This window comes from Microtus ochrogaster, unplaced genomic scaffold (assembly GCF_000317375.1).
Source record: "Microtus ochrogaster isolate Prairie Vole_2 unplaced genomic scaffold, MicOch1.0 UNK131, whole genome shotgun sequence".
Classification (NCBI taxonomy): Eukaryota; Metazoa; Chordata; class Mammalia; order Rodentia; family Cricetidae; genus Microtus; species Microtus ochrogaster.
The window spans coordinates 254,467-277,911 of record NW_004949229.1 but is presented as its reverse complement, the minus strand read 5'-3'; the positions used below and the strand labels follow the sequence as shown (position 1 = coordinate 277,911).

The 23,445-nt window shown below is 41.2% G+C and overlaps 1 protein-coding gene and 2 long non-coding RNA genes across 6 annotated transcripts in view; all 3 read left to right on the top strand.

Annotated features, from left to right (window-relative positions):
• Nucleotides 1–4,351, top strand: part of Apoo (apolipoprotein O) — a 52,976-nt gene extending 48,625 nt beyond the window's left edge. For all 3 annotated transcript variants that reach the window (XM_005371848.2, XM_013355457.2, XM_026778381.1), the window contains one exon: nucleotides 4,097–4,351. The gene's annotated coding sequence lies outside the window, so the exon portion shown is untranslated. The remainder of the gene's footprint in view (nucleotides 1–4,096) is intronic.
• A 908-nt stretch (nucleotides 4,352–5,259) lies between these two features.
• LOC113455809 lies at nucleotides 5,260–11,608 on the top strand. 2 transcript variants are annotated; one of them, XR_003376764.1, is made up of 6 exons: nucleotides 5,260–5,294; nucleotides 5,439–5,606; nucleotides 6,077–6,179; nucleotides 8,710–8,757; nucleotides 9,583–9,700; nucleotides 11,578–11,608. It is a non-coding gene; the product is annotated as an uncharacterized LOC113455809 (long non-coding RNA). The 2 variants fall into 2 exon arrangements; XR_003376765.1 differs by lacking the exon at nucleotides 8,710–8,757.
• Nucleotides 11,609–11,629: 21 nt separating this feature from the next.
• Nucleotides 11,630–23,445, top strand: part of LOC113455810 — a 27,089-nt gene continuing 15,273 nt past the window's right edge. Inside the window, exon 1 of the long non-coding RNA XR_003376766.1 lies at nucleotides 11,630–11,665. This is a non-coding gene — a long non-coding RNA (uncharacterized LOC113455810). The remainder of the gene's footprint in view (nucleotides 11,666–23,445) is intronic.

The following is a 23,445-nucleotide window of genomic DNA, read 5'->3' as shown; positions in this document are numbered from 1 at the left end:
AGAGGTTAGAAACTGAATGCAATTTCTTTTGGTCTTATATTCAACTCACTATTACTCATGTTTGTTTAATATTTACTTACCAAGCACCTGCTAAGTATAAAAGTATTAATTCTATTAGTATTTTGTGTATATTAAAATTATATAATAGATCTTGTCATTTCCTGATAATTAGGAAATTATAAGGAATTAAAATTTAACCTAGGTATTCAGCTGCATGAAATTAGCTTAGTTATGATAGATCTATAAAGAGGATTATTATTGTTTCAGTTATACTTAATTGCATGGGAGCATGTACAATTTTTTGTGGTACTGGGGTTGAACCCAAGGCATCACACATGCTGGGCAAGCACTCTCTCTCTACCCCTGAGCTATACCCATAGCCCTCACGTTCCCTTTTATTTTCTAGACACTTTTTCCATAAAGTTGCCTGGACTGGGCTTGAATTTATGATCTTTAAGTCTCAGCTTCCTGTGTAGCTAGGATGACAGACCCAGAGCTACAATTATTAATTAGAGAAGAAAGGTGGTATATTTTGTTAGATCAGGAGGTATATAGAAAATTTAAATGTGCGTTTTTATTTGAACTTTATTTTTTTCATATTTCCTGCCATGAATATGAGTTTTCTTTTATGATCAGTTGTGTGTGTGGCACTGAGATTGAATCCAAGGCTTCACACATGCCAGGCAAGCATTCTACCAGTGAGTCAAAAGTCAGCCCATCTTAAAAAGTTGTGTTATATTGTTGTTTATCACAGTTACTGTTTAAAATGCCCCAAACTCTGCATTTGAGGCTTTCCTTTCTCAACTATCTCCATGTTCTTAGAGAGCCAGAGCGTCACATCACTTGAAATTTGAGAGGTCATTCAGTGCAACCCCCAGCCCTAAGCAGAATCCTCTGTTGCTCTGCTCATCACCCCCTTTTACGCTTCCATTGGTAGGAAACACATCACAGGGCAGTTGTCTTTGGACACTCCTGACAGTTTAGGAAGCTGCTGCTTATTGTAAGTGAAAGATATTGTCTTGTGACTCCTGAACAGCGGTCCTGATCCTGGTTGACATGTCACAGCAATCTAGTTCCCCTTTGACATTGATGCTAATGCAAAGTCAGTAGTTCTCTGCTGTTAGAACAACAATTTAATAACTACCCCGAGCTCTTGTTAAAGGGTAGAGGCCCAGGCCCCACCCCAGAATCAGCATTTCTGTGGATATGGTGGCAGAAGGGAGACTAGAGAGTGAGCTTCCAGAGGGCCATACAAGTCCTTAGATACTTTATATAGAATGTGTTTGTATTTCTCTATAGGGATGAGATCTAACAAAGAAAAAGTTGGTAATAAGCCATTTCAGTGTTCAGAGGGTTCTAGACCAGGGTTCAACTTACCCTATATACAACCTTGATTTTTTTAGTCCTGAATTTTTAGAACTTTATTGGTGGTTTAGTTTTTAATTATAAGAGCAGTAGGGGGCTAGGTAGATGGCTTAGTCAGCCAAGTGCTTGCCATGTAAACATGATGACCTAAGATTGGATTCCCAGCAACCACATAAACAGCTAGGTGTGGTGGCATGTTCCTGTGGTCCCAGCACTGGAGAGGTGGAGACAGATGGATTCCTGGAGCATGACGGCTGGAATCTAGCCGATTCAGTGAGCTCCAGGTTCACTGAGAGAGTCTGTCTCAAAAATAAGGTATACAGTGTTGAGAAAGATCCCCAATGTCGACCTCTGGCCACCAGGCACATGTGCACCTGCGTGCACATGCATACACATACACACACACTATGCACACATAAAATAAAATGACAGTCTATGTTGGTTGTAGCTATTGTTTTGGAAGCTAGGGATGGAACCTGGGACTTTATACATAGTAGACAAGCACTCTATCTCTGAGTATACCCCAGCCCCAGATAAAAATTTTAAAAGCTTTCTGGTCATTATTCCTTTCCCAGAGATAGTTTCTGCTCATAATTTGGTACACTATAGACATTTAAGTATGCATGGATTTAAATAGATAATACACATTTGTATGCTTTTGGTTTTTTTGACTGCAAGTACACAAAAAACTCAAAAGGTATGTATAATTTTATCATCATACCAAAAGAAACTAACAGTAATTCCTTAATACCCTCTAATATCTAGTTAGTGTATAGATTTTCCTGTTTGTGTCAGTAATAACTTTGGTGTTGTTATTTTGAGATACATCCTCATTACATCGTTCAGGACTTGTGATCCTTCCGCCTCAGCCTTCTGAGTGCTGGGGATACAGTCTTGTTCAGCCATACTGGCCTTTCATAATAATTTTTTATTTGGTTTATCAAATATTATCTGTTCTTCACATTTTAGTGAATAAATCTCTTATTTGTCTTTTAAATGTAATAGTTTCTTGTTCCTCATTTATTCATTGAAAAACTTGGCTTTTAGTTTCTTGTTCCTCATTTATTCATTGAAAAACTTATAAGGATTTTTTATCATATAATCTTTATCTTTTCAACTCACTTCTTACCTATTTCTGTCTTGTTTGTGTGTCAATTTTCTTTTTACTTTTCAAACATACTGTGGTAGTTTGAATAAGAACAATATCCATAAGCTCATATATTTGAACTCATAGTCACTAGGGAGTGACATTATTGGGACAGATTAAAAAGATTAAGGGTGTATCTTTTTTGGAGGAATAGTGCTACCATGAGTGTGGGCGTTGAGATTTCAGAGATCAGAGTACTTGTCTGTCTGTCTGTCTATCTATCTATCTATCTATCTATCTATCTATCTATCTATCTATCTATCTATCTATCTATCTATCTATCTATCTATCTATGTCTTTCTCTCTGCCTACAGATCACGATGTAGAACTCTCAACTGCTTTTCCAACACTGTGTGTGTTGTGTGATACTGTGTTCCTACTATGATGTTAATGCACTAACCTCTGAAACTGTAATCAAATCCCAATTAAAAGTTTTCTTTCATAGAAAGAAAATAAAAAAAAAGAAAAACTTGGCTTTTTTGGTCTTAAATTTGCCATGTTCAAATGGTGGCTAAATATATCCATTTAGTGCCAACTCTCCTTTTCTCTTCATTTCCTTCTTTTCTTCTTTTCCCATGTAGCAACAGTTGGATCTGAAAGCTTGATCAGATTTAGGCTTCATTTTTTTGTTATTATGTCTCATAGATAGCACTATGCTTAGGTGTGTTTAATAAGGAATTTGCTTCTTCAACTGGGTTTATTGTGTATATTCTCCATCCGTATTTGTAGGCCTACTTTGCCCCTTTATTTATATAGTTCCTGGTCTATACTTTACCATAGCTTACTTAATCCTTGTTAATATAGGTTGCTTCCAGAATTTAACAAAACAGTAAATCAGTTATATTCTTAGGATGTCGCTAAAAGGTGAATAAACTGAGAGAGACCAATTAGCTAGTTGTTTGCATGTTTAAGAAATTTTGATTTTACATTAAAAGCTCAAGTGAATAGTCAGTCATTGGCTTCTCAGATGCTGGGCTGTATGCTCAGTGCTAGAGTGCTTGCTTAGTGTGTGTCAGGCCCCAGGTTCAATTCCCAGCACATAAAAGATTTAGAAACTTCTAGAGCTGTGCAGGCTCATCCTATATGAAGGAAAAGACAGTCTGGAGAAGATTAAGCTTGGCTTTGGTGTGCGTTTGTGTGTGTTTCATCCCTGGAAGGAAGGGTGTGAGGGAAAGGAAGGTATGAGGAGAGGCATTCAACTGTCTGAGGATGATGGGATTGCGCTCTCCTTCAGTGATACATGGAAGTATGTCCTGGTCCTCAGAGGGCAAGAGATGCATGTATTCGCTGTGCCATTTAGGCATGTACTTGGCATCATCCACATACCTCAGTATGCTCGGGTACTCAGCCAGTTGAAAGTCTGGATATAGTATGGATGGAGCACAGTTTGAGTTTTGGCTCACTCTTCTGCAAAATGAGCCTAGGTGCTGTGTTTTCTAGCTCATTCTTTTTATAGTGATAAAATAGTAATGTAAAAACTTATACTATTTATTAATTTAAACCTAAATACATTTCAAAATGCATAATTTTAGCATCATTTTTGTTTTCCTGCGTACAGTTAACTTATATTTTTCTTTCTTCTAGTTATAGGTAAACATTGGAAACTCCAGACGGTAAATCAGTATTTCTACAGACAAATGGCAGAGAGTCAGTATTGGATATAGTAAACTGGCTTTCTTCAGGAAAAACAACACTAAGCCTCTTTGCTATCTTGGGTGATGCCATATTACAGGCCAACTAATCAGCAGTCCTTCACATGGAAATAATGTACAAGCCTTAGAACTCCTCATTCTTCTATCACTATTTATGTACATAATTAAAATCCAGATTCAAACAGAGCTGGCCTGCTTTCTTTACTGATCTGAGTAACAGCTTAAGTGAGCATCTCCAGTGCTGTATCTGTGTGGTTTATGTGTAAATGGTTAGCGTGCGAGGCTCATTCCTCTGTGTGTATCTCTGTGTGTATCTGTTTGTCTGCATGCACACATGTGCAGTGTATGGAGGATGTGTGTGAGCATGAGCATGTGTGCTAAAGGCAATGTCTTTACTCTTTTTTTTAAGGGTTGGCTTTTATTTGCCTCACTTTGAGATTTTGGTTTTTGCTTATTTTTGAGATTTATTTTAATTACACCATTTCCTGCTTCCCTTTGTTCCCTTCAAACATTCACATACACCCCTCCATTATATTTTTACATCCTTGGCATCTTTTGCCATCAATTATTATTGCATGCATATATATGTGTACACACACACACACATATACATATTTACACACATACGTATACATCCTAACTATAACCTCTTCAGTCCATATAATGTTTCTTGTATTATGTTTTCAGGGCTGACTGGCACTGGATAACCAACTAGTGTGCTCTTCCCTGACAATATTTGCTCTTTAGGGCCGCACCAGTTGGCAGTCAACAGACTGGACCCTACAGCCCAGAAATGAGGAGGAGAACATAGAGGCGATGCTTCAGAAATCAACACAAGGAACCAGATTCCTGACTGCGGTGGTTTGAATGAGAGTGGCCCCCATAGACTCATATGTTTAAATGCTTGGTCCACAGTTAATGGGACTGTTTGGGAAACATTAGGAGGTGTGGCTTTTGTTGGAGGAGGTGTTTCACTAAGGGTGGGCTTTGCAGTTTCAAAAGCCTATGCCAGGTCTAGTCTTGTTCACCCTCTCTGTCTGTGGATCAGGATGTAAAGCTCTCAAGCACTGCTCCAGAGCCATGCCTGTCTGCTTCCTGCCTGGATGATCATGGACTAACCCTCTGAAACTGTAAGCAAGCCCCCAGTTAAATGCTTTCTTTTGAAGGGGTTGCCTTGGTTGTGGTATCTCTTTACAGCAATACAACAGTAACTCAGACACTGACACATTCTGAAACCAGTAACAATGACTCTCGTTGTCTTGGTTGCCTCCTAGTTTGTATAGGTCTTCAGTTCTTGAATGCCTGGGAGAAATGCAGGATGAAGTAGCGCATGCTCTTAGCTGTTGGGGCGATTAAGATACTGCTGTGTACTGGCTCCCTGTCTGTGGCTTCCTCTCTCATGGTTCCTCAGCTCACAGCTCATGGAACTCTGAATTACCAAGGTGAGGGGGACCAACAGGAGCCTCTTTTGACTGGTCAGCCAGCCCAGAAGGTTAGCATGTGTACAGCATGTGAAAATGAATGTAGAATTTCCAAATTTCATTAAGATTTGGAGACTAATCCTTTTGTATTCCTGTGCTGTCAGTTTAGTTGACCTTCCAGATTTCATAGCAACTGGAAAGACAGTAAACACACAAATAGGTGTGTACTTATTAAATTAATATTGGATACTTTTAATAGGGCCAAGTGACAGGAATAGTGCTGGTATTGTTACCTGATTAATGAGCTGAAACAAACTTGATGCTATAAGAATTCTCCTGGCCACCCAGAAGCCTTTTTTTTTATTTTATGTTGAAGTACTTTTGTTTTACTGGACCAGTACTCTCTGTGTATTTAAGCTTCGTCAGGATTACAGCTATGTTCTTGTTATTTTAGGCTTTCTTCATTTGGCTCATCTTTGTCACCTCTGCAGGGTAGAGAGTCCACAAGTTTCTTCACTGAGATTACTTGATTTATACCTCAGCTCACTCTGGAGATTATTAATCAATAGTACTCGACTGTCTCCTAACTGAAAGGTATTGGCTTCCCACTGCTGTCTTCTTAGTCATGATTGAAAGATATGCTAAGACTTACTTCTCTGTGGGGGGATAGGATTGAGTCTTACAGAGCTGTTCCATGTTTGGTGCCACACAGAAGTTACTGCTCAACCATGATAGGTCAGTTGCCTTTGGACTATTTTTTGATCATGGCTAGTAGACCAAAAGATCTTGTTTTCATTTTGTGCTGTTTTCTTCCTATATTTAACACATTTTTCATTGGATCCTGAACTGTTGGCAATATAAAATATATTTATTTGAAGGATTTGGGTTGTGGCTAATGCTAGATTGCATGCTTAGCATGCATGAAACCCTTGGCTCAGTCCCTGGCACGACAAACAAAATCAAAACCCATATTTGAATACATTATATTTCTCTTTCCACTTACTTCCTTGGCATATTCTTCACATTAGCACATGCGTGTTGTTTTTTCAGTCCCATGTCATAAATTCTTTTTACTTTTCATGTGTGTTCATTTGTATAGCATATGTGCATGCTAGTGTGGCGCTGAGGATTGAATCCAGAGCCTTTTCATGTGTGTTTTGATAGGTGTCCAAGTATAGTAACATATCACTATATGCACTTTTTACACAGATGCCAAGTGCCAAGAGCAAACATATGCTGGTGCATATGTGTGTACTGACATGTGGTTCTGAGGGAGGTCACATGTCAGAACATACATATCTTCACATGTGTGCATTTTGAGTAGACACATATCCTGTAAATGTGTTTACATGCATGCTACTCTAAGCATGGTCACATATCATGTATGAGCATTTTGATGTCTGTGGAAGTTCTGATCCTGATCACATTGGCACATATGTGCATGCTGACACACACAGCAATTCCAGGTATGGTCATATGTTGGCACATATGCACATTTTAACATGTATACAAAGTTCTGAGAGTGAGCACATACCAGCTCATATGCACATGTTGACAGGTATGTAACTTCCAAAAGGTATCACACGGTGCTTATGTGCTTGTTTCCACATGTGCAGTTCTGAGTGTGGTCACATGTCTGCAAATCTGTGTGTTTACAAGCATTAAGTTCTCAGACGAATCACATGCATGTGCTTACATTCACTTGTGTGCAGTTCCCAGTGTGTTACATATCAGCACATATGTGCATGCTCACATACATGCAAGTTACAAGTGTGGTCACATGTTGGTACATAATCATGTGTTCACTTGTGCATTTGCTGAACATGATCATGCCAGCACATGCATATACTTTTCCTAGCATACTCATGTTTGTGATATATGTTTGTTTACCTGTGTACAGTTCCATATGTGGTCATATGTCAGTGTTTATGTACATGTTCACGTTCATGTAGTTCTCAAATATATTAGTGTGTATACATATGTTCACTTGTGTGCAGCTGGATTTTTTTTTGTTTTGTTTGTTTGAGACAGGGTTTCTCTCTGTAGCTCTGGCTGTCCTGGAGCTTGCTCTGTAGCCCATGCTGGTTTAGAACTTAGACATCTGCCTACTTCTGCCTCCTGAGTGCTGGGAATAAAAGTGTGTGCCACCATGCCCAGCGTGTTGTGTGCAGTTCTGGATGGTGGGAATATGTTGGGTCATATTGTGAGTGTTCACATGCAGGCAGTCCTAGGTGTTACTTATTACATGTTAACACATACGTGCTATTCACCCCTATACACTTTGTGAGTACAGTAAGATGCCAGTGCATATGATTGTGTCCAAACAAGTGCAGTTCCCAAGCATGGCCACATGGTGGTGTATGTGCATGGTTACACACTGGCAGTTCTTGAGCAAGGTCATATGTTGGCACATGGTGTATTCACATGCATGAAAATCCCGAGTCCTGGCATATGTTGGTACATATGCATGTGGTCACTTGTGTAGTTCTGAGCATGAGTGGTCATATGCTAGTGCGTATGTGCGTGTTCACATGTGTACTGTTCCTGATCATTGGAATAGGTTGGTGCATATGCAAATGTTCACGTATGTGGAGTCCCCTGTGGTTGCATGTGGGTGCATATGTAGTGTTCATATGTGTACAATTCCCAAGTGCAGTCACATATTGGTGTACATGTGTATGCTCACCTACATGCAGTCCTATACAAGGCCATGTCAGTGAATGTATATAGTGTTCACATATGTGTATTTCCTGACCATGTTTATATGTTGGCACATAGGCACATGTTCAGATGTGTGCACTTCTTGGGTTTGCTGGCTAGTATTTTGGTGTGTGTGTGTGTGTGTGTGTGTGTGTGTGTGTGTTTCTTTCAACTGGACGCGTGCTAAGAGTTATTTGAGAGGAAGGAATCTCAATTGAGAAAATGCTCTCATAAGATTGGGCTGTAGGTAGGCCTGTAGTCTATATTTTAAGTTAGTGATTGATGAGGGAGTGTCCAACCAGTTGTGGGTGGTGTAGTCCCTGGACTGGTGGTCCTGGGTTCTGTAAGAAAGCAGGCTGAGCAAGCCAGTAAGCAGCACCCCTCCATGGCGTCTGCATCAGCTCCTGTCTCCAATTTCCTCCAGTTTGAGGTCCTGCCTTGGCGTCCCTCAAGGGATGGTGACTCAGGAGATGTAAGTAACCAAATCAGCCCTTTCTTCCCCAAGTGGCTTTTGGTCATGGTGTTTATCTCAGCAGGAGAAAAACTAAAACACAAGACAAGAGTGGCATATATATGCATGTTCATGTGTATGTACTTTCTGGGTATGGTCACACATCAGTGCATCTATGCATGTTCATATATATGGTCATATGTCAGTGTATATATGTGTTTTCATGTGTATGCAATTCCTATTATTATATGTCAATGCATAAGGACATGTCCATATGTGGGCAGTTTCTCATGGTCACGTGTCAGTACAGATCCATGTTTTCTCATGTTTACAGTTACTGAGCATGAATATATACAGACACATGCACTTTCCAAGCATGGTCACATATGAGAGTATTCTCATGTGTGCATGTGAGAGTAGTCTCATGTGTGCCGTTCCTGTTTGTGTTAATGTACGTGAATATGCGTATGTTACAAGGCATAAAGGTAAAATGCATTAATAGCTTTTTATTCTTAACCCAATTTAAATTATTTGTTAAAGACTTAAGGCATAATATATAGCTGCTTCTGCCTCCACTCCTGGCTTAAGCATTTCCTTTTTTGAATGTCTGTGAGGCATTAAAAGTAGGGTAAAATGTCCAGAGCAGGATGAAGTTTGGCATTTGTGACTCAGATGATTATTTTTAAATATATCATTATGATGTAACACATTAAGATTATCTGTAAACTCTTAAAATGTCTTGGTCAGCCTTAAAGTATTTTTTGTTTGTTTATTTTTGCTGCCACATGGAAGAATGATTTATTAGAACAAATTTCATGACAAATCATATAAAATAACTATTTTCAGAAAGACCTCCACAAGACCACCTGAGAACAATGTACAACGATACCTTCCAGAAGCCAGGCAATTAGGATACCAACGCCAGGTCGAAGGCTGGAGGGACGAAGGAACTAAATGTGAAGAGGTACACCAATTTGTGCATTGAATAAACAATTGTACAGTGCTGACCAGGGCTGGGAGGCTGGACAGCCATTTACTATAGGAGCAGGCTGTGGGCAATGTGTGGGACATGTGGGGGAGCAGCCAACAGGCTGGGCTGGCACCTCCTCCAGACAAATGCATGTAAACATCAGGTGGGCTAGACAGAGGCCACAGGACCCGTGCATGACACTCTATCAGCTAAGTGTAAACAGAGACCCATGCTACCCCCGAGGGCTCTGGGTCTCCCACCGCAGCTACCTCTCCCCCAGCAGACAGTCCTGATCAGGAGCAGCACCCCCAGCACATCTGGCAGGGCATAAGAGCACACCCATGCCAGCCTGGTAGATATAGGACATTCTTCATCCCATCCCAGCTAACGGGCTATTTGGCTTAGTGCCTCCAGAAACATCAGCTAGGGACAGCAGCTAGGCAGCAGCTGGGCAGCCACACTCTGCTCACCTGGCAGGCCCCAGCCGAACAAATCCTGAGAAAGCAGAACCAGTAGTGGGCCTGTCCCTGCCAGGCCCCCACAGAGGATCAGGCCACAGGAATCTCCTGCAGTCACCACTTTGTGCCCACACACAAAGCCAGGAGCTTCCAAACCTTTTTTGAAGTGTTTTTTTTTAAAATGACAATAAAAAATATGTTTAGGGTTTTCTCTTACATAGGTTTGGCTAAGACATGGCTCTTGAAAAACTCATTTGTTTTTTAAAAGGCAGTAGTTGTATAAATATTCTTAAAACCTTTTAAAAAATTTTTAGTGTTTTAAAATTGTATTTATATGCATATTCACATACAACACATATCTAAAGGCACAGAGGTGAGTTATTCTCTTAATCTTTGGAATAAGGAGTTCAGTATTTCAAAGGGGGACAATTAATAGGTAAGAAAACATATCCTAGAGTATGAGAACTCTTCTCTTTTTTTAAAAAATATTTATTATGTATACAATATTCTGTCTGTGTGTATGCCTGTAGGCCAGAAGAGGGCGCCAGACCTCTTTACAGATGGTTGTGAGCCACCATGTGGTTGCTGGGAATTGAACTCAGGACCTTTGGAAGAGCAGGCAATGCTCTTAACCACTGAGGTTAATTTTTACCCTCAATTAGTAGGGACCATGTTGTAGAACCAGAATTGAGATAAGGATCAAGGAGCTAACATCTTTATCAGAATTGTATGATTATGTATATATTGTTTTAAAAAAAAATAAATTTAATGACTCATTCTAATTGTTCCAAAGAAATATTTAAGACCATTGGCCATCTTTGTAAATGTATTCCTTTGTAGTTTGTCATTTTGTTCCTAAAATTTTAACTTTACTATAAGCCAAAATGAAGTTGGGTCAAGTTAATTAATAACTTTAGTTTACATGAACACTTATTTTATTTTTGTTTTTATTTATTCTCTCTTACAATATATTCTTACTATTCCTCCCAGTCCTTCCCCCACTTCCCTGCTCCCCAGATCCAGGTCTTCCGTCTTCCCCCAGAAAAGATTAGGCCTCCCAGGGACATCAACAGAACGTGGCACAACAAGATACTATAAAACCAGGCACAAACTCTCACATCAAAGCTGGGCATGGCAACCCAGTAGGAGGAAAAGGATCCTAGAGCAGATAGAAGAGTCAGAGACACCACCGCTCCCACAAAACCACTAAGGTAGCAGCCATAACATACTCAGAGGACCTAGCACAGACCTGTGTAGGCTTTGCGATCTCTGTGATTCCCCATGACCTCTTCTTAGTTGTTTCTGTGGGCCGTGTTCTCCTGGTGTCCTCGGTCCCTCTGACACCCGCTACTCCTCCCCATCTTCAAGGGAGGGACCTTATGGAGATCTCATTTGGGCTCTCTCTCTATCTAGTGTTTGGCTGTGGGTCTCTGCATTTGCTCCCTTCAGCTGCTGGGTGAAGCCTCTCTGATGACAACTGAACTATGAACCAATCTGATCTGTGAGTATAGCAGAATATCATTCGGAATCATCTCACTGATTTTTTTTTGTCCAGTCACATTTGGGAACACTTACTTATAAATCAATCTTGTATTGAGTAAATTATGTTGAAAAAAAATCACATTTAGACAATGTATATATTTATAATCATACATAAGATATTTTTATCCAAGATGTTAAACATTATTGTTTGTTGGGATTACACTTTTTTCCTTTCCTGTCTCTGATCCAATCTTTCCTTCATCTCTTCCCTCTCACCGTAACTTCCAAAATTTTCTATAATTTTCTGCTACTATTGATGGTACACAGCCAATAAGTTTCTCAATTTCTGTGGGAGCTTTTTCCCTCTATGGTCCTTTGATGGCCGATCATTATGAAACATCTCTCTAGAGACCAAATGTTTTCATCTTCATGTTTCTAAATATTGAGAGATGGAATGAAAATCCTTGTTCCTCATTATCTCCTCCAAAATATCTTGCACACACACGTGTGCACAAGCAAACACACACACACACACACACACACACACACGATCATGTAAATTGGATATTCCTTTTTTCTATACTTTGACCGTCATATTCTGAGGTACTTTCATTTCATTTTCTATCTGGCTCTGTCTCTCATTTCTACCCAAAAGGTAGATCCTAGTTTCATTTTGGTTTTTATGAGAAAATATCCTGAGAAAAACTGAGGCAGAGAAAGGGTGACTCAGCTCACAATTCTGGGTTCCAGTCTAACATGGCAGGCAAGTCACAGGGGCAGGAGCTTGGCACATCCAACATGCATGATTGCTTATGCTCAGTTTGATTTTTCCACACTATACAGTTCAGGACTATCTGAAGTATATTGTAATCCATGTAAATTTTATAACACAGTGAGCTGGGCAATATTATACCAAGTTACAGGTGTTGGGGAATATGTTACAGTTGTAGAGTTGGAGAGATATCCTGACTTATCGGGAAGCCAGGTTATACTTCGAGCCACAATAGGACAGCTCAGCCCTGGAGGAAGTCAGGCTACCTGGAGCTGGGGTGCAATGGGGAATGGTCGCCCGGCAGGATATAGTGATCCTACTCTTCTCCTGGAGAGCAGCTATAGCTGAGCTCTGCTCTGCTCCCTTAAGGGAGCGTCCTAGCAGGGCTATCTGCTTCTTCTCCTTCTCCAGCCCAAGATGTTTCTTCTCTTGCTAACAGTCTGCTAAAGGGGAAGCGCCTACTCCTTTGAAAAGTTGTTACTTTTTTCTGCCCAGCCTTGCTCAGCCCCCTTTAAGGAGTGTCCCAGCAAGGTTCTGTGCTGCTCCACCTTGCTGAGGCCCCCTAGCGGGCATCTCAGCTCAGTCCCCTAAGGGACATCCCAGCCAGGTTCTTCTAGTCTGCGCAGACAAATGAAGGTTGTTACCCAAGACTCTTTGGAGAAAGAAATTTATTTGGGAAGGAGGAGTCCAGGAGAGTGGCTGCCTCTGCCAGGGAGGGATAAATGGTGGCCTTTAACTGAAGGGGCAGAGAGGCTTATACAGGGCTTCTTAGGGGCATAGTTTTCCCAGGGAGAAGAGGAATTGGTTAGTTTTTCCCTGCTCAGGGATTGGTAAGTTTAGTTTGGTCAGGGCAGAGATGGCTCTGACTTTATGGCCAAACTGTTTCTTTCACTGGTCCTTTTTGGCTTTTTGACTCTTAGGACCAGGGCATATTTCTCTCTCTAACTCTTATTCTAGGGACAAAGTGTGTTTCTTTCTTTGACACTAGTTTCAAAGTCAGGGCATGTTTCTTTGGTTCTGGGCTCAGGGATAAAGATGTTTCTTTCCCTGGCTCAGGTCTCAGCTCCAGAGTGTGTTTCTTTCACTGGCTCTGGGTTCAGAGTCAGGGTGCCCAGTGATTGGTTGGTTTCCTGCTCTGCGATTGGTTGGTGCAGTTGCGCAGGGGCAGAGATGACTCTGACTTCATGGCCAAACTGTGTTTCTTTCACTGGTCCTTTTTAGCTTTTTCACTCTAATCTTAGGACCAGGGCACATTTCTCTCACTGACTCTGATTCTAGGGACAAAGTGTGTTCCTGTGACACTAGTTTCAGAGACAGGGCACATGTCCTTAGTTCTGAATTCAGGGATAAAGATATTTCTCTCCCTGGCCCAGGTCTCAAAAACAGGGTGTGTTTCTTTCTCAGACTCTGGGTTCAGAGTCAGGGTGCTCAGTGATTGGTTGATTTCCTACTCCAGTTGTCCCTTTTACCCTACAACAGGTCTGAAGACATGAGACAGAGTGGTTAAATGAGTTTTTCTGTGTCATAGCCTAAAAGTAGCAAAATTGTACAATGGAATTATTTTAAAGCATAGAGCTGCAGCCCTTGCTCTGTGTTACTTGTCCTGTCTAAAATATTCTCCTGTACTCATTTCGTTCCATTGATTTCTTTTTATAGAAGTGCTAGGAATGTGTTTAGATTCTTCCGTATCCAAATCCACCTTGTCCTCTTGGTCTAGGGCAATATTATCTCTGGCCTGGGTTGATCTAGTAACATCTCTCATACTCCATGCATCAATCCTTGCTGGTTTCATGCTTGTTGTAAATACTCCCATCTGCAAATAAATCATTTAAGAACAATATCAGTACTTGATATCTTTCATCATGTTGTGTTCCTATGTATCTTAATACGCATGCATATTTTTAAAGCTGTAGTGTATAGGACACATATGAAATAGCCAAGAGTTTCTACAAAGAGATCCACAGGTTATCATGGTAACCCAGAACACAGTTTTATTTTTTTTAGTAAATCCTTCTCATTTTAATTGTTTGGATAGGAATATGCTATACATTTTTCCCCCACTCCCCTTCCACCGTCTGCCTTCCCACCCCTCTCCCCCTGTCTGTCCTTCATGCTCCCAATTTACTCAGATCTTGTCTTTTTCCCCTTCCTAGACAGATCCATGTATGTCTCTCTTAGGGTCCTCTTTGTTACCTAGGTTCTCTGGTTGTCTTTTGCTTTATGTCTATTTATGTGTGAGTACATATATTTGTCTTTCAGGGTCTGGGTTACCTCACTCAGGATGGCTTTTTTTCTAGTTCCATTTGCCTGCAAATTTCAAGATGTCATTGTTTTCAGAGCACAGAACATTTATCTATGCATCCCTAGATGCTGTGATAGTGGTACAGTGAACAGGGGCACTAGACATTCATCTGCAATATTGATTGCCTTTCTTTTAATACATGCCCAGAAGTGGTATTGCTGGATCATAGGTTAGTTCTCGTGTTCCTTTTGTAAAGAGACTTTATAGTGCTTTATATAATATTCCCTCCTACAAAACATAACAGAGTGCATTGGTAGTCCATACAATTAAGCACACTATCTGTGATACTGGCAGGGTAAGGCCTTTGTATGAAATCATAAGGAAAAATGACTGTTCTCTAAAAGTCATCATGGATGTGGAAATGGCATTTAGCCTGGCAGGGTCAGGTGATAGGGATTATAATTTATCTTTTGCTCTTTTTTCCAAATCTTATTTTGCATTTATTTATGGGCGAGTACATGCCACAGTCCATGTGTGGAGGTCAGAGAACAGCGTGTAGCAGTTATGTGCTTCCGTCATGTGTGGCGTGGGGATTAAACGTGAATCATCAGGCTTGTCCACAGGCACTTCGCCCTGCTTAGCCGTCTCGTAGGGCCTCAGTTAGCTTCTAAATCCCATAATGACGTACAAACTGTCTTTTTCTTTTTTGTCTCTTGTTAATTCATCTGTGCTGATAACAAAGTTTTATAGTCAAAACTAATATCTCTTATTAATAGTTAACAAAGGGGAAACAAATTCTTGTATCCTCAAGAGGCTGGAATAATTGAATTTAGTTTGAAGCCTAGAAGTTCTATTAGTAAGGATCAGAGACGATCAGACATATAAGTGGCACATTGCTCCAAGGTGAATCTAGATTTGGGTAAAAGCAGTGTTCCAGGGAAGTATAGAAAGGACAAAGGTTTCGAAGGGTTAAATAACACTGGGCTTTTTTTTTTTTATCCTAAATGGGGAAAAAAATCAAACAGGCTCTGACAATGCATGTCTCTGATTTTCTTTTATTTTGTCTACAAGCCTATGTCTGAGAACACTGCCTATATCTGAGAACCCTGATGGCTGCCAGGTTTGTTTGTGGCTTTAAGGATGGTGAAGGCCATTTGGAACATGAGTTTCCCACCTCATTCCAACATCTGGTTCTTTCAGTTCTTGCTAAAGACATGAATAGAGCTTTTTTTTTATTTTAGTTTTCCCTTTTATTGAAAATAGATTTTTTTCTCACATAAATAATATATCCTGATTACAGTTTCCCCTCCCTCTATTCCTCCAGGTTCTTCCCAGTTTCTAACCCATTTGGATCTGATTAGAAAAGAACAGGCTTCTAAGATATAATACTCAAATATAACATAAAATATAATAAGATAAAACAAAAACTATCACGTTAGAATCTGACAAACAAGCAGAAGGAAAAGAGCCCACGAGAAGGCATAAAAATCATATCCACTTATTTGCCCACTTTGGAATCCTATAAAAACACTAAACTGGAAGCCATAATATATATGCAGAGGTCCTGGTACAGACCCATGCAGGCCACAGCTGTATGTGCTGCTTGAGTCTCTGAGTTTATCTGTGCTCCAGTTGCTTTAGAGGGCCTTCTTCTCCCAGGGTTCTCTAACTCCTCTGACTCCTACACTCTTTTGAGGTCCTTAGGCTTGTCTGCAAGCACCTTTACCTGCTGATCCATATCACCGCTCCTCAGTTATTTTCTGAACCCCATAATGATGTATGAACCATCATTTTCTGAGCCCTGAGGGGAAGGATTTGATGGATGCATCCTATTTAGGACTGAGTGTTGTAAGGTCTCTCACTTTCTGTATAGTGTCGGGCCGTGACTGACTCTTTGTTCTCTGCTGCAGGAGGAAGCTTCTCTGGTGATGGCTGAACGAGGCAATGATTTATCAGTATAGCAGAATGTCATTAGGAGTCCTTTTGTCACCACCTCCCCTCCCTTCTTTTAGACAAGTAATATTTGATTTTACCTTAGTCCCTGGGCTATCTAGTCTCTGGTTCTTGGTTACGCTAGTAGTATTGGTAGTAAGGGTTCAGTCTCATGGAGTCTAATCAGAATTTGGTTTGTTACTCCCACAAGCTTTGCGATTCCATTGCCCTAGCATATCTTGCAGGCAGAACACTATTGTAGATCAGAGGGTTTATGGCTAGCTTAGTGTTTAGGTTTTTCTTTTGTTAGTCTGCAGAGTGCCTTCCCATAGCCAAGACACTAGAACATAGGAATGGAAGAGAGCACCAGCTGGACCTCTCCATGTTCAGTGAGTTGTATGGGTGTTGTGTTCAGCAACAGGGCCTTGTCATCAGTTTGTGGAGAGCAACCTATTGTCTTAGCAACAGCCTGGGTTTGGGGATTCCCATGGGACCCCTTTGGCCAACAACTCAACTCGATGTAATCCATTCCTGGTACTGGAAACTTCATTGGTGACAAGAAATGGCTAGTTAGGGCTCTGTTTCCCCCATGATTTAGCAGTTTCATTTAAATCACCTATAATATATGTGTATATATATGGAAGTTTCTACTGTATTAGGTTTCCATACCACCCCTTAGATGCTCCTTCATTTTAGCTGTCTCTCCTCATACTCCCTTCCTCAACCCCTTCTTCTACTTTCCCCACTTGCTTCTCCAGTTCCAGCCCACCCCATCTATCCATAATGATCTAGTCTATTTCCCTTCCCTGTCTGTTTCTCTAGTCCCTTAATGTCTCTATACTTACCGTCTGAGGTTCTGTGTTGTAGCGTGGTTGTCATTGATTTACCAGCTAATATCCAGATCTAAGTGAATACAGTTGATATTTGTTTTCTGGGTCTGGGATACTTCACTCAGGATTATTTTTCCTAGTTCTACACATTTGCTGTTGTTGCTGTTGTTTTTAATGGCTGAGTAATACTCTACTGTGTTAATGTACCACGTTTTCTTTCCTCTTTCTCCTTTCTCTCCTTAGTTAGCTGACAGTGAAGGGGCTTTTAATTGTGCACCAGGCTGCTTTACTAGGAGGTAAGAAAGTGACTTAGGATGTGCAGGTGGTAAGGAATTTGGAGGTCACAATTTGTACCAAGTCAGATCTGGTCACTCTTCCTCAACAAGGCAATTGAAAGAGTCAAACTAAAAGTGAAAAGCAGAAAAGGGAGAATTTATTCAATGGAGTCACATTGGAAGGGGGGGGACAAAGAAATACAGAAACCTCTTCACATCCATTTTTAGGGCCTCCAAGTAAGGTCAAGGTTTAAAAAGAAAGCCAAGCCATGTGCACATCTAAGCAGTCCTGGCCAGTGTGTGGTCAAGGGCACTTGTGGCGGCTTCAGTCTCCTCCTGTAAGGTGACAAGTTGTTAGAGCTGTGAAAATAATCTCTTTCCTAAGACAAGTTCCCTCTCTGCCTGGTGCCCTTTTCTTCTCCCAGCATGAGATTTCTGAGGAAATTTTCATATTTTTAGGGTCTGTGTTCAACACTCTGATAGCCAGATTGTGTCTCTTTATAATATCTTTATTTCTGCCAGACCAATTACATAGGGAATCAGGTTTTATGATGTTACCCCCAAACTAACCCCCCCCCCAAATGTGCTATTACATATGACCCAGGAGCAGAGTTCTAGGCAATGTCTATTTCTGATGGGAGTATCAATCAGACATTTAGTAGGTTTCTGGGTAGAAAAACAGAAGCCAAGGAACCCAGAACCCACATTTAGCAGGATCCATCAGACACATGACAGACAAGGACCCCCGCCCCCCAACTTTTAGGATGGATTTCAGCATAAATCTCCAGGACTGGTGTGGTGGGGACGCAGACCTAGCTTCACTTGGTTATCTTTAACAGTCTAAGCGGTTCCCCTAAGCTAGGGGCCTCCACTCAGGCCAGAGACTTTTGGTTTAACACCGGAAGGAATTTTAGCACTTGTTTGTACAAAAACGTCACTTTAATGTAAACAAGGGAGTTAAAAGGAGAAAAAAGCTGTTCAAGGAAAACTGTAAGACACATAAGACACAAAGAAACAAGGGCAGAGAAAGAGATGAGTATTATGCCCAGTCCCTGGGGACCCCAAAAGGCCACCAGGGAGACTGACTCACCGAAATGCAAGAATAAGGCTTATTGTGTCCACATACAACCTGGCAGGGACCTCGTCAGCGTAGCAGTGGCAAGAGGAGGTACCCTGCTCTACCAGAGAGCATTATTTAAAGGTAAAAGCCAGAAAAGTTACATTAGCAGAGTGTGGTGATGGTTTCACTCCTGATTGGCTCGTGTCTAGGGACTTCTCAGAAATTTTATTTTCAAACCTCACCTGTTGCTTGTCAAGTGTTCTTATCAGCTGACCTTTGGGTGGGGACATTCTGCTGTTATTTGTACTTTCCGGATGGCTACCCTGTTACTTTTACCCCTAGCCATTTCTGAAGACTGGAATATTTTATAGAAAATAGCTTACAGAGACAGAGACAGAGACCCACATTAGAGCACCGGACAGAAATCTCAAGGTCCAAATCAGGAGCAGAAGGAGAGAGAGCATGAGCAAGGAACTCAGGACCTCGAGGGGTGCACCCACACACTGAGACAATGGGGATGTTCTTTTGGGAACTCACCAAGACCAGCTGGCCTGGGTATGAAAAAGCCTGGGATAAAACCGGACTCGCTGAATATAGCGGACAATGAGGACTACTGAGAACTCAAGAACAATGGCAATGGATTTTTGATCCTACTGCATGTACTGGCTTTGTAGGAGCCTAGGCAGTTTAGATGCTCACCTTACTAGACCTGGATGGAGGTGGGTGGTCCTTGGACTTCCCACAGGGCAGGGAACCCTGATTGCTCTTTGGGCTGACGAGGGAGGGGGACTTGATTGGAGGAGGGGGAGGGAAATGGGAGGCGGTGGCGGGGAAGAGACAGAAATCTTAAATAAATAAATAAATAAATAAATAAATAAATAGAAAATAGCTTACACAAGACACAAGATGGAGCATAGGACAAAATGGAGGAATTTTGGTTCTTCAATGAGCAGGGAGCTATTTTATCTTTAGTTTTGATATAAACTCAAATCTTAATTTGTTTTAGCATCTAATTTAACTCGTGTAGTTATTTGAAAAGCTCTTTATTATGGATTAGCAGTTTTATCAGCATTTTACATTTGAATTAAAGCGGTCTATTTGTGTTTTTAGAAATTTTTATTGCCTAGGACTTTGTGTAAGTGTATGAGATAAAACCAGTTTGGAGGTAGTACATGTTATTTTATCTTTACTTCAACCTCTATAGTTTCCAAATATTTGCGAGTTAGTAAGTAGTTATAGAAACTGGCTAGAATACCAGATGATGGTTTATCTTTAAGCGTTCAAACACTTCCTCACTTTTGGAGAGAGAGAAAGAGGGTGGTGGAAGAAGAGAGAGGGAGGGAGGAGAGAGGTGGTAAAGTATCTCTTATGTGTAAAAGACTGGAACTTTTGCTGGACCTCACAGCTCGAGTTAATAATATACTTTGAGGTTACTTAAGACTGCTATCCTGCCCTGTACTCGACCTGTTTGCTTAACCTGCCTTTAAGAAAAGAGTGTAACCACCAACCTTGCTTGCCTTGGATTTTCCATGTAATCAACTTTTACAGCCTAAGCTAATGTATAGCCATAATGTTAAAATACACAGTTTTTCCATGCCCCTGACCTAGAGTAATATATATGTACCATTTGCTGAAAGCAGCAAAAGTAGAGGTTAGAAGCCCTTTCTAAAATGAATAGCTACAATGGACACAACATTTGGACTGCCCAATAATGGTGCTTGTAATACTGTTGGTTCTCTGAGGTCGTTGACTTTGTGACTTAATCCCTTGTAAAACACCTGTAGGGATTCCTGTAAAGTGCCCCTCATTCCCTCCTCGGGAGGTGTTTCTGTCAGAGCTTCCACCAGCCCAAAAGCTAAGAATTTCAGCTGATAGTAGCTGAGACAGACAGTGGAGAATGCCCCTGCTTTGCTAGAATGTGCTGTTCTGCCAAAGTATTTGAGAAATGTTCTGATTTACGGCTTTGTTTTGTTCCGTAACTAAAAACAGTGTTGGATTCAGAGTGCCCTGACTGAGTACTATAGTCCCAGGTCATGAGTACTTAGGTTTTGCTTAAGAGAGAACTATCTCATATTTGTTTTGAGGTGAGCACTGTGTGTTTTATGTGGACACTTTACAGATCTAAAAAGCCCAAGGGGCAGTCACCCCCAAACACAAAACAGAACATAATACTAACAATGAAAGGAAAAGGGGTCATGAATTTAAGACAGAGTGGACAGTGGTAATGAGAGGAAAGGGAATGAGAGATATGATATAATTATATTTAAATTTAAAAAATTAAGATACATAAATGGATGGTGGGAGTGTAGCATGATTTTTTATATTAGGTGTAGAACTCAAGTACTTGATCATGCTCCACTGTGCGCGCGCTCTCTCTCTCTCTCTCTCTCTCTCTCTCTCTCTCTCTCTCTCTCTCTCTCTCTCTCTGTGTGTGTGTGTGTGACACGTCTGAACTCTTGGTTCCACCTACTAGTTGAAAAGATGGTAGGTCAGAGGCAGAAGGGAGGCACTGATGGCTATGTAAGGGGACTGAGATAGTTTTGGCTATGGGTTTATAACATTTCAGCTCTCCACAGTCATGAATTCAGCCTTGCAGACGTTATTTCTTCCCAGCAACTTTAGTTTACCAGGAGTTCAAGGTTGGCTGGGCCACATAGCTGAGGATAATTTGAACTCATGATCCTTTTGCTATCACCTCCCAGGTGCCGGGATTACGGGTGCATGTCACTATGTTCAGCTTAAATATGTAAGCTTTCATGTAAGAGACTATAATTTTAGAGTGAGCACTTTGTGACTGGGAACGTAGTTTCAGCGTCCGGGCCTATACGTGAAATGGGGAGGCCTTGGCATCAATCTCCGGCACAAGGGAACATGATGAAAGAAAGACGTTCTCAGGATCATTCTGGCAGTCAGAAACTTTCCAGTATCTTTAACCGCTTTCAAAAGCTGGGACTCTGTCGTTTAATTAGTTTGGATAGGGGTTTGTCGATCTTGTTGATTTTCTCCAAGAACCAACTTTTTGTTTCATTGATTCTTTGGACTGTTTTCTGTGTTTCTATTTTGTTGATTTCTGCCCTCAGTTTTATTATTTCCAGTCTTCTACTTCTCCTGGGCGCATCTGCTTCTTTTTTTTTCTAGAGCTTTCAGGTGTGTTGTTAAGTCTCCAATGTATGCATTCTCCGTTTTCTTTAAGTGGGCACTTAGTGCTATGAACTTTCCTCTTAGCACTGCTTTCATCGTGTCCCATAGGTTTGAGTATGTTGTCTCTTTATTTTCATTAAATTCAAGGAAGACTTTAATTTCTTTCTTAATTTCTTCCTTGACCCAGGCGTCAGATGAATAGCCCTTAAACTTGAGTCACTCCGTTTTTCCCTTTGACATGACACCTTGCCCTGGATGACCTGAACAATCTGTCCACACTAAAATGTAAGACAACGGCAGAGCATTCTGGAGCGCCACTGTCAGGTCACAGCGCAAGGCCTCCCCCTCACTCTGTTCTGGTGTCTCCCTGCATCCCGAAGCATGTAAGCTTTGGTTCTTAGAAGTACATATTCAACCCTTAGTCACATGATGGAATAATGGGTAGGATTATTTTTAAGCCCTAGAATCGGGAGAGTTTCTTTGCATCTTCAAACATGCAAGCAAAGGGTCCTGCAACAAAACAATTTTTAACATTCGAGTAGGAATTACACGTAGGAAAAAATATGATGAGCTATTTGGAAACATGTGTATACACACATGAAACAATGTGAAAATATATTCATATTTTTAAAACTAATAAAATAGGACAAAAATTTCTATGAAACTTAGTTTTCAATGATACACTTCTGTAGTTGCTTCTGTGAGCCACTGGCTATTTTGCAGGCAGCAAATGAGATTTTTAAAAGGTTGACGTTTCCTTACAAATCATTGCTTAAGTCAAAGGGTGGTGCAGTAGCTTGTCAGTGCTGTGGATTGGAGCTTAGAGGTTAAGTTGGGGTGACTGGTACGCCTAAGGAATGCTAACTTTACTCGGTTTCCTAATTTCCTTTGTCTTCGCAGCTTCCTTTGCTTTCTGGAGCACTGAACACAGAGAAAAGCTTAGAGATCATATAGGCCAGGCGATGCAACCTCTTTTGTTTATATAAGCAATGCTTTCTTAGGAGCAGGCCTCCCGCCCAGCTCAGATGCGTGCTGGCGACTGGCCACTCCTGGACAGCACAGAAAAGCACTGTCTCCTGTGCTGCCCAGGGCCCGGTTGCAGGTGGGGAGACTTTAGAATGGATAAGCAGAAGGCCCTTGAAAAGGAAAGACTGCAGTGGCAGCCTGCCCACGTTAGGGTCCAGAAGTGAGGGCTGATGCTCACGACCTCACATGCGATCATTGTGCAGACCCAAAGCCCACCAATCCAGTGACTTGCTGGCTTGTGTACTTCCTGTGTGTCTGGCATGGGCTGCTGCTGTTGCTATGGCTCCGAGGGCGGGACTAAAGGCTGCGTTTCCGGGCATGTTCTCCAGGCCGGCGCACTTAGTGTATGAAATCTTGTAGCCTCCGACCCCCTCAGTTATGCCGCCTGTCTGCCACATCCTTTCTCACTTGGGCGGTGGGTAGAAGAAGGAAGAAAAGTTAGATTTTCGTTCCCTGTGGTTGGATCTGTTTTTTTCTTTCTCGCCGGTAGATGGTAGTGCTGCTCCTTGCTGCCGCCTGCT